The sequence below is a fragment of the Chelon labrosus genome, assembly GCF_963514085.1.
Source record: "Chelon labrosus genome assembly, chromosome: 11".
Taxonomy (NCBI): domain Eukaryota; kingdom Metazoa; phylum Chordata; class Actinopteri; order Mugiliformes; family Mugilidae; genus Chelon; species Chelon labrosus.
This window is the reverse complement of record NC_140344.1, coordinates 907611-919646: the sequence shown is the minus strand read 5'-3', so window position 1 is coordinate 919646 and position 12036 is coordinate 907611.

The window sequence follows — 12036 nt, the reverse complement described above, 5'->3', positions numbered from 1 at the left end:
GCTCACATTCATGCATTCACCATGGTGTACAAGGCAACGTGTCAAGAGCATAGCTACGGCTCTCCAAAAAGAACCCTTCTGCTCATCTGCAATTTCAGCATCATGTGGACAGTAGACTTTTGGGAAAATGTTTTGTGGACAGATGAAACCAAAGTAGAATTATTTGCTTTAAATGAGAGGTGTCACGTTGGACACTGCCTTCCAGCATCAGAACCTCATCCTGTCTGTGAAACATGGAATAATGTCTTTGTTTGGGCCTGTTTTGTTGCATCTGGGCCAGGACGGTTGCCATTACAGATGGAGCAATGAGTACTTTAGAGAAACTAGATCACGCAGCAAGACATAAAGCCCAAGCAGCACCTAAGTTTTTCTACAAAATGAATGTTCAGGAATGACCAAGTCGAAGTCCTGACCTTAATGCAATAGAAATTTTTTGGAAGGATGTGAAGCACACAGTTATTGTGAGAAAACCCACCACCTGAACTGGTTCTGTTCTGAGGAATGGGCTACAATTCCTCCCAGGTGCAGTAGACGACTGATCAGAAATTACTGGAAAAGTTTAGTTGCTGTTATTGGTGCACAAGGGCGTCACACCAGATACTGAAAACAAGGGTTCACTTACTTACCAATAGGTAGAAAAGCGCTATATAAAAGCAAGGCCATTTACCATTTACCATTTTACAACTCACACATTTGTACAAACGATTTCTATTCTTGAATAAACAAATAAAAAAAGCACGATATTTCAGAATCAGAATCAGAACTGTATGCCTTTGTTGTCTTTACAATGAAAATTAAAGTAACTGAAACCGGGGCGGACTGGAACATTTTGCCCTGGCATTTTGGACCAGACCGGCCCACCACGTTCGATAACGCACACCTTTTCGGTCTTTTTGGTCTCTTGAATGTGTATACTGTTGGGCCTGGGTACTAATGCACTCAATATTGGGGTTTGGCTATCATAAATAATTAATAATTATCAAAAATAATTATTTATTTTCAAATAATTGGATCTGAATTACTAGATCACCTCGGGGCACCACCCAAGAAGGGAAAAGATAGCCAATTAATCAAATCAGTCTCATAATATATACTAAATTGTCAATTTGGATTCTGGTTAATAATTAACTTAATAACTATAAAGAAAATTACCACATTAACAAATAGTTAAGGTGAAGGAATTTGGAGTTCTTGACAGTGTAGAGGTTGGCAGTATTCACTCTTGTGCAACATTAAACAGACAGCATTCATTCATTCATTCATTTTCTATACCCGGTTATTCCTGTTAAGTGTCGCGGGGGTCTGCTGGAGCCTATGCCAGCTGTCATCGGGCGAGAGACAGGGGTACACCCTGGACAGGTCGCCAGTCCATCGCAGGGCTAACACAGAGACAGACAACCATTCATACTCACACCTACGGCCAATTTAGAATCACCAATTAACCTAACCAGCATGTCTTTAGATGGTGGGAGGAAGCTGGAGTACCCGGAGAGAACCCACGCAGACACAGGGAGAACATCCAAACTCCACACAGAAAGGCCAGCTGCCCCATGGATTCGAACCGGTGACCTTCTTGCTGTGAGGCATCAATGCTAACCACCTCGCCGCTGTGCCGCCTAAACAGACAGCAAGTATGTTTAAAAGACATTTATTGACAAGAATAAAAGTAAAAACATACGATCTAACTACAGTGTACTTTATCCAACAAAGGTTCAAAAAAAAAAAAAAGCAGTACATTGTACTTTATACAGTGGTGTGTGTGTGTGTGTGTGTGTATGCAGGTGTGGGTGTTTCAAGACGGCCGCTGGGGCCTTGATGCCTTGAACACAAAGGAAACAAGATGGCTGCTGAGTAGGGACACTCATGTGCCACGTGCTGGCTGAATGCCTGTGTGGAATGTGATAAGAGTTTTATGAGATGCCAGGTTAGAGGAAGGATGGTTAGTTTAGCATGCAAGAGATCCTGAGTCTATGTGTTGCATAATCTAAACTAACTTAACAATACTCATACCTTACAACCGAATGATCACAACAACTCAATAAAAACAAATATCACATCAAATCAAAGGTTAAGAGTGAAAAAGTCAATTCCTGACGTGTTGCTCCTTTAGCTGGCGGTTCCTGATGGAAGGGCCGAGCTGGGAATAGTTGGAAGTCGTTGTGTGTGTTCCTGACGGCAGACGTTGGAGGGAAACCGGCCGCTCCTTGAAGAACTTTGAAGTGGCTTGATAGCAGACCCCCAGCTGCAGCTGAGCAGCTGGGGGTCTCCACGTGGAGGTGTGGAGTGGAGGAGAAGAGGTGGAAGAGAGTAGGAGAGGAAGAGAGAGAACACAGGCCAAACAGTGCATTTTATATGACCTGATGACCTCAGAGGTCACATGCCACTGTCAGCCAGTGAACTGCTTGGTCAGTTTTCACACCTGGAGGATTGTGGGACTTGAGGTTTCCAGTGCTTCCCTTTGTTTCCAAGACAAAGACAAACATGTGGTTAACTTGGCTATGCATGGTGAGCTTCCATAGCTCACCACCAGGTTCAGGTCCCAACAATACCAACTGTTGCAACTCTTTAAAGCCACGTACCTTAAGCCATGCAATGAGTTAACAGGAGTCAGTGAGACTGAACACATTAAATACTTTCAAAAAGTGTCATTTATCAACTCTACAAAAATGTATACTCCACCACTTCATCACAGTAATGAATCTGAAAGCAACATTAGTCCTGTTTTACTAGTCAGTACTAGGGGTGTAATGGTATATGTATATGTACGTCTGAGTGAGTAGCCTATTAAAAAAAAAAGGAAAAGTCGAGTCCTCACTTCAATCCAGGCGGCGGTAATGAGCCTAAAAGCTGCCAGCTAACGCCATTAGCCTACAGAAGAAGAAAAACAGACGAAGAAGAAAAGTAACAGTGTGGAGCATTGATGTACTAAGAGAGGTGTGTTGGAAGAGCCGTCGGCTTCATTTAAATCACCACTGTGGGAACACTTTGGTTCCCGTTGCTAGTGATGACAAATTGATGCTTCATTGAAGCCTCAACACGTGATTCTATAAAAGGTTCATTACTCAAAGCTTCAATGACACAGTGCTCTATTACGTGCTCACGTTCACATCTAGTGGACAATAAAATGCAGTACAATCGAGACGTGTGTTACTGGTGCATGCTTGTATGGGACTTGATTTGCCATGCACATTCCTGTTCAACTACACTACATGGATAAGTAGTTTAAAGCTGATAATAAATAAAATATATACATATAACAATAAAATACATAAAAAGTAATCAACAGGAACCGAAACCCTTGCGTCACTAACGCAAGACTGTTGTTTTTTCAATGTACCACTAGTCCCAATCGTTTACTCACCCATATAACTTTGGTGTCATTTGGAGTCGTTCGGACGATATTTAGATCCAGTGGAGAGCCACAGTTGAAACCAGATGTTTACATACACTGTGTTAAAAGACACATAAACCTTTTTTCCTCACTGTCTGAAGTTAAATCAGACTAGAGATATGACAGATAATAGAAAACCATGTAGAGGCGCAGATTTATTTGTTTAAGGGCCCGTCCACACGTACGAAAACGATCTTTTTCCTCTCCGTTTTCGATCATCGTTTCAAGAAATATCCGCGTCCACAAGGATCCGTTTCAGCACGACCGAAAACGCTACTTCCTATTCCAGGCCTATAAGTGGCGCTGTTTCGGTTTCAGAAATTCACCAAAAAGGGAGAGGAAGATGCGGAGCATGCGCATAAAGCTTGAGCGCTGTTTACAAATCGCCTTTTTTGCTCAGCGTGGTGGCACAGGAGCATGATATTTTGCCCTAGTAACCCTAATAGGCTCAACATCGTCTCCAGCATGAAAACTAGCATGTAGTCCGCCATTGTTGTTGATGTTGTTACGAGACGTCTCGCGGGATGTGGAAGGCTGCTCGGGAGTGTGGCAATGACGTCATCGTTTTCCCCGTTTTAGCCGTCCACAAAGAAACGCAAGAGCAAGAGCTCGTCGTGTGGACGAAAGGCCAAAACGATGAAAAACTTATGCGTTTCGGCGTTTTTGCGTTTCTGTGTGGACGGGCCCTAAGTGCGCATTTTTTCATGACACAAGGGGGTTGTGTCATGAAAAAATGCCGCCCCGGGCGGCTGCCCGGTTCGCCCGTGCCTAAAACCGCTACTGGTGCAAACAATTATACGCAAGTATAGACACCATGGGAATGTCCAGCCATCATACCGCTCAGGAAGGAGACGGGTTCTGTGTCCCAGAGATGAACGTGTGTTTTGGTCCGAAATGTGTGAATCAACCCCAAAACAAAAGCTAAAGACCTCAAGATGATGGCTGAAGCTGGTAAGAGAGTGTCATTCTCCACAGTGAAACGAGTCCTGTACCGACATGGGCTGAAAGGCCACTCATCATTACTCCAAAAGCAACATAAAAAAAGCCAGATTACAGTTTGCAAATACACACAGGGACAAAGACCTTAATATTTGGAGACATGTCCTGTGATCTGATGAAACTAAAGTGGAACTGTTTGGCCATAATGACCATCGTTACATTTGGAGGAAAAAGGGGGAAGCTTGTAAGCCTGAGAACAGCAGGAGGAACTGGTGCACATGATAAAATAGACGGCATCATGAGGAAAGAACATTATGTGGAAATATTGAAGCAACATCTCAAGACGTCAGCCAGGAAGTAAAAGCTTGGCCCTTCCAAATGGACAATGGCCCTAAGCATACTGCCAAAGTAGTTACAAAGTGGCTTAAGGACAACAAAATCAATGTTTTGGAGTGGCCATCACAAAGCACCGATCTCAATCCCATAGAAAATTTGTGGACAGATCTGAAAAGGCGTGTGTGAGCGAGGTGGCCTACAACCCTGACTCAGTTACACAAGTTCTGTCAGGAGGAATGGACCAGAATTCCAGCAGACTATTGCGAGAAGCTTGTGGAAGGATACCCAAAAGGTTTGACCCAAGTCATACAGTCTAAAGGCAGTTCTACCAAATACTAAGGAAATGTATGTAAACTTTTGACTTTGAAGAAAGTAATAAAAAATTTTCTAAGAAATTCTCTCTTTCATTATTGTGGCATTTAGCAAATAGAAATAATTTTAGTAACCCTAACTGACCTAAAACAGGAGAGGTTTAGTCTGATTTAACTTCCGACAGTGAGGAAAAAAGGTTTATGTGTCTTTTAACACAGTGTATGTAAACATCTGGTTTCAACTGTATATCCATAGTGGGAGTGATCAGGCAACCGAAACGCAGCCTCTAAATAACGCATTATCTGCTGCGAAACTCGTTCATTTCACCAATATTTTATTATGATACGCTAGTGCTATTCCCCACTGAGTCCGGAGTTACCTGCTATCTATTTACGGATGTGCAGCAGTTTGTTGTTCTGTGGCCCGCTGTTCCTCTCTCTGCCTCCGCATTCTCCTTTCAACAAGCTCCTCATCTGTATATTCTGGCTCAAAACGGTAAGGATGTCCATCTCAGAGATGACATCATCCAGGTCAGAGGTTAGTAGGTCAATCTACAGACCCCGGATGATAATAAAAGGTAACTCCGGACTCAACGGGGAATAGCATCATAACAACATAATGTTATTTAGAGGCTGCGTTTCGGTGCCCTGATCACTCCCACTATATGGATACACGCGGCGCTTCACTGGATATAAATATCATCTGAATGACTCCAAATGACACCAAAGTTATATGGGTGAGTAAATGATTGTATTTTATGCCAGAAATAAGGTCCAGCTTGTAAAAAACTGTAATTCCCCTTACAAAAAAGGGTCAAAAAGAAATCTCTCCCATGATCTCCCCAAATATAAACAGTTCATTAGCTGTCCCACCAGGGAAGATAGAACTTTGGACCATTGCTACACCACAGTCAAAGATGCCTTTCACGCTGTCCCCCGTGCTCCACTGGGAGAATCAGACCATGTCATGATCCACCTGATTCCAGCATACAGGCAGAAACTTAAACTCTGTAAACCCACTGTGAGGACATCTAAGATGTGGATCAGTGAAGCTGTGGAGAGCTTAAGGGCATGTTTGGACTGCACTGACTAGGACACTTTCAAGGCAGCAACAAACAGTTTGAATGAGAGTGACGTCATACATCAGCTTCTGTGAGGACTGCTGTATTCCAACACGCACCAGGGTGAGTTATAATAATGAGAAATCCTGGTTCACAGCCAAACTCGGGCACCTCAGGTTGGAGAAGGAGAAGGCATTCGGGAGTGGAGACAGAGAGAAATTTAAAGAGCCAAAGTACAGAGCCAGTTTGCAGCTAACAACTCTGTCTGGAGGGCCTTCAAGGACATCATGAACTACAAGCCCAAAGCCCCACACTCCAGAATGAATACTTCTGCCACTTTGAAAGACAATGGGACAGTGTGACAACCACCCCTCGCCCCCCATGATGACACCTCTTCCACCAGCACTGGTGTCTGTGAAACCTCTCAGGCCCTCACACTAGTGCCCACCTCCTCCCTGACAACAACAATGGCCATGGCTCCCTCACAGCCGTTGGACTCAGAGCCTCCCTCCTCCTCCATCTCACCTCTCACCATCCTGGAGAAGGACACAAAGAGGCAGAATCCCCGCAAGGCTGCTGGACCAGACGCTGTGTCTCCATCCACTTTGAAGCACTGTGCTGATCAGCTGTCTTCAGTGTTCACAGATATCTTCAATATCTCACTGAAGTCATGCCAGCTTGCTTCAAGGCCTCCATCATTATCACAGTCCCCAAAAAGTCAAGGATCACTGGACTCCATGACTACCGCCCTGTTGCCCTGACATTGGTTGTAATGAAGTAATTTGAGCGTCTTGTGCTCTCACACCTTAAGGATTTAACAGATCCACTCCTGGATCCCATGCAGTTTGTCTACAAATCAAACAGATCTGTGGATGATGCCGTCAACCTGTTCCTCCACCTCATCCTCCAGCACCTGGACTCCCCCAGAACATGTGCCAGGTTTCTGTTTGTGGATTTCAGCTCAGTCTTCAACACAGTCGTTCCGTCAGTACTTCAGGACAAACTCTCCCAGCTGACCGTGCCTGACTCCACCTGCAAGTGGATCACAGACTTTCTGTCTGACAGGAGGCAGCATGTGAGGCTGGGAAAACACATCTCAGACTCCGTACCATCAGCACGGGTTCCCCTCCCTCCGATTGGAGGTGCAGCTCGTGATTGGAGCTGCACCTCCAATCACGAGTCTGTCAAGCTCCTGAAGTTTGCGGATGACACCTACCTCATCGGGCTCATCTCTGATGGAGATGAGACTGCCTACAGACTGGAGATTGACCGCCTGGTGACTTGGCGTAGCCGTAAATACCTGGAGTTGAACACTTCCAAGACAGTGTAGATGATTGTGGACTACAGAAAGAACATAGCCCTACTTCTCCCCATCATCTTATGTGACTCCACAGTCAACACTGTGGAGTTCTTCTGTTTCCTGGGCACCATCATCTCCCAGGACCTCAAATGGGAGCTAAACATCAGCGCCCTAATTGAAAAAGCACAGCAGAGGATGTACTTCCTACAGCAGCTGTAGAAATCTAACCTGCCAAAGACAATGATGGTGCACTTCTACACTGCCATCATTGAGTCCATCCTCACTAACTCCATCAGGCAGGCGTCTGAGATCCATCGAGTGCAGGACCACTCACATAATGAACAGTTTTTTCCCATCCGCAGTGCGTCTGCTGAACAATGCCAGCCCCCCCATGAATCGGACCTCATGAGTCCAAGTTCCATATTTACTATTTTATTTTATTTTAGTTTGTTTATGCATACTGTGTCCAACTACACCAAATCAAATTCCTTGTATGTACACACATACACATACATGCATATGCTGATAACATTACGTTCATCCTACATTGCACTGCAAACTGGTGCACCGAGCCAAAGGGAGAAAGTGCTTCATGATATGATTGGTCCAGCCCCGTGTCAGTCAAGAAAATAACCAATGGGCCGCAGACCAGTGTGTGTTAAGGGCTGGTGGTTTGGAAACAAACTCTTGAGCTGACTGAATGCATTATGCAGTCACAACCAAAGCGAAAGGGTTTGGTGTTTAACAATGTGATTCGGCCAGCCCAGTGCCAATCGGGCCGCTGGTCTACTGGTTTTATGGTCCGGTCAGACCAATATATAAATGTCAAAAAGATTTTAGGGTTGTAACGATACACACAAGTCAGTCTGGTACGTACCTCGGTGTGGGGGTCACAGTTCAGTACAACGGGACAAAAAGCAACAAGATCTCACACATGTATAGACTAGCTTGTTTCATTTGTTGGGCCTGGGTACTAAGGCACTCAATATTGGGGTTTGGCTATCATGAACAATTAATAATTATCAAAAATAATTATTTATTATTAAATAATTGGATCTGAATTACTAGATCACCTCAGGGCACCACCCTTCTAGGGAAGGGAAAAGAAGCCAATCAATCAAATCAGTCTCATAAATTATACTAAACTGTCAATTTGGATTTCTGATTAATAATTAACTTAACTATAACCAAAATTACCACATTAACAACTAGTTAAGGTGAAGGAATTTGGGGTTCTTGACAGTGTAGAGGTTGGCAATATTCACTCTTGTGCAACATTAACAAACAACAGGTATGTTTAAAAGACATTTATTGACAAGAATAAAAGTAAAACATACAATCTAACTACAGTGTACTTTATACAGGTGTGTGTGTGTGTGTGTGTGGGTGTGTCAAAATGGCCGCTGGTTGTGGGTGTGTCAAGATGGCCGCTGGTTGTGGGTGTGTCAAGATGGCCGCTGGTTGTGGGATGGCCGCTGGTTGTGGGTGTGTCAAGATGGCCGCTGGTTGTGGGTGTGTCAAGATGGCCGCTGGTTGTGGGATGGCCACTGGCTGTGGGTGTGTCAAGATGGCCGCTGGTTGTGGGTGTGTCTAGATGGCCGCTGGGGCCTTGAGGCCTTGAACACAAAGGAAACAAGATGGCTGCTGAGTAGGGACACTCAGACCATGTGCTGGCTAGTAGATGTGTGGAATGTGATAAGGGTTTATGAGGTGCCAGGTTAGAGGAAGGGTGGTTAGTTAAGCATGCAAGAGACCCTGAGTCTATGTGTTGCATAATCTAAACTAACATCAAATCACTATACTAAAACAACTCAATAAAAACAAATATCACATCAAATCAAAGTTTAAGAGTTAGCTTAGCTTAGCTAGACTAGGCCCAGGTCATATTACCAGTTTGGTGGAAAGTCTGGGAAAAGTTGAAGTCCTTGCTGTGTATTCCTGATGGCAGACGTTGGAGGGAAACTGGCCGCTCCTTGAAGTCCTTTGAAGTGGCTTGTTAGCAGCTTGGTCCTAACTAGCCGTGTGGCTCCTGTTGTTTGGGGGTTCAGCCGGCAAACCTTCAGTTTGTTGGCTAAAAGAGCTGGTGCAGATTCCTCAAGCAGGATCTCGTTTTGCTGCTGTAAGAAGAACAGGCCTGGAGTAGTTGCTCGTTGTTAGCAGACTACCTGGCAACCAGCTGCAGCTGAGCAGCTGGGGGTCTCCACCGGGGAGGTGTGGAGTTGAAGAGGTGGAAGAGAGTAGAGAGTAAGAGGGGAAGAGAGAACACAGGCCAAACAGTGCATTTTATATGACCTGATGACCTCAGAGGTCACATGCCACTGTCAGCCAGTGAACTGCTGGGTCAGTTTCCACACCTGGAGGATTGTGGGACTTGAGGTTTACAGTCCTTCCCTTTGTTTCCAAGACATGTGGTTAACTTGGTTATGCATGGTGAGCTTCCATAGCTCACCACCAGGTTCATGTCCCAACACATTTATTTTTAAAAGACACCAATTGAAAAAAATAAAAACCACCTCCTGTTATAAAAGTAAACAACAGAATAAAACATAAAACAAATTAGGAGGGTTCTCATGCCATTCATTCATGTTGTTTTTTTCCTCGCACCAGTGACAGGCATATCGGGGTGATGCCGGCTTATGTGCGTTAGCATGTTTGATGTGTTTCCAGAGACGTACCGCTCCTCCGCGAAACATCGTCGGCACACAGTCTTTGTCTGGTCCACCATTCGCGTGCAATCGCCGTTATGTTGCAACGGGAAACCAAACTGTTCCCACAGTGGTGATTTAAATGACGCCGACGGCTCTTCCAACTCCACAGTACGTCCATGCTCCACACCGTTACTTTTCTTCTTTGTCTGTTTTTCTTATTCTGTAGGCTAATGACCATAGCTGGCAGCTTTTAGGCTCATTACCTCATTACTTTTTCTTTTTTTATAGGCTACTCACTCAAACGTATTCGCCATCTGAGTGCACAGAACTGTGACGCCCGTTACGTGACCAGTGTTGGGCATGTTAAAAAGTAATTATTTATAGTTTTTAGTTACTTCTCCCAAAAAGTAACTGAGTTAGTAAATGAATTACTCCACTATATAAGTAACTAGTTACCAGGGAAAGTAACTATTGCTTTACTTTAAAAAAAAAAAATAATGTTTAAATACTTCTAAGAATTTGAATTTTTTTCTTAGCGTAATGTACACTTCATGTGTACATTCTTGCCTTTTACCTCAATGAGGTTAAAGTAGTGCCTATTCCACCTTGAAAACGGCAACTTTACCTCTGAATGCTCTGAACTCACCATTGCTGCAGACTATCTCTGATGCTTATGTGATACTGCTATGCGTGCGTTTATGTGTAAACAACACCCGCCGCTGATTGGCTTACCAGGAAATCTTACCCTACCTTAGCCAATCATCATCACTGTATGTATACATACATATACATATATATACATACATACATATATATACATACAATATATACATATATATACATACATATATACACAACATAAATATAGATATACATATATACATACATATATATTTTATATACTTTATTGGCTAATCAAGAGTAAGATGAAGCATGAGGATTAAAAATTTATATTCTGACATCAACCCCTTGGCGTACAGAAGTTTTTAGCTTTGTGATGCTTCTTGTGATGCCTCTTGTGATGCCTTCTCCAGTCTTGATGCTGGCTAGGACCTCTCATGGCAACCTTCCAGTGGGTTCTACCAAAGGCATTACATCTCATTATCACATTATAACATGAAAGTATGTAATTAAGTCATAATGCGATAATAATAATGTGATACTAATCTGATGTTTGTTTGTTGCAGTAATGCTCTTCTGTTAACAGATCAGTCACTGAATAAAATTTTAGGTTGCATGGCTACAAGTGAAACTAATGGGAGGAAAGTCAATAACATTGACCTGAAAGTAGAAATTACTTAAAATACTTGAGATCTTATTTATTCATTTAGAATTTTTCTAACTCCCTGAAGCTGTTTGCTAGAAAAAATAACTGTGATATAAAACATATGCTGATTAATATTTAGATATAAAAACAGTAGAAATGCTGTCAGACACAATATTATATCTACTGAGACATTTCATGAGAAAGATTCAATCCAGTTGTTCTCAGTTAAAGGGAATTGGATACATGTTAGTGTTGGTTGACCTGTCCTACACTGGTGTTTAGAGAAGTATAGTTGTAAATCTGCTCAACATGTTGTTCTCATTGGAATTTACCTCTGAAAGCTGTGGTGCTTGATATCTAAGAAATCAGTTTGTGAAAAAATGCCTCCTCAAAATTAAATGAACTTGCACAGGCAAAGGTCTTTCTTCATAACTTAAAAGAATGTGGACAGGAGGCCATGAAATCTGCTACATATACAACATATTGTCATTTGGCATGTCTGTCATATTCAGTGTTGTGAATGAACGTGTTCAATGAATGGCATTCATTCAAATACGAACACATTCGTATTCGTGTGAACTGTGAACTGAACGTATCATTTTCCAACTGTGAGCATAGACATGAGTTTCGCTCAGTCTGTAGGAAAATAACAACGTTCACTCCCCTTTGAGGAAAAAAAAAAAGTTCATAACAGCTCTCAGCTGTTGTGCGATTTCCGCAACTTGAACTAGTTCTTTTATCTGTGCGAACTGAACTTTGAACTAGTTCTTGTTAAGTGTGAAC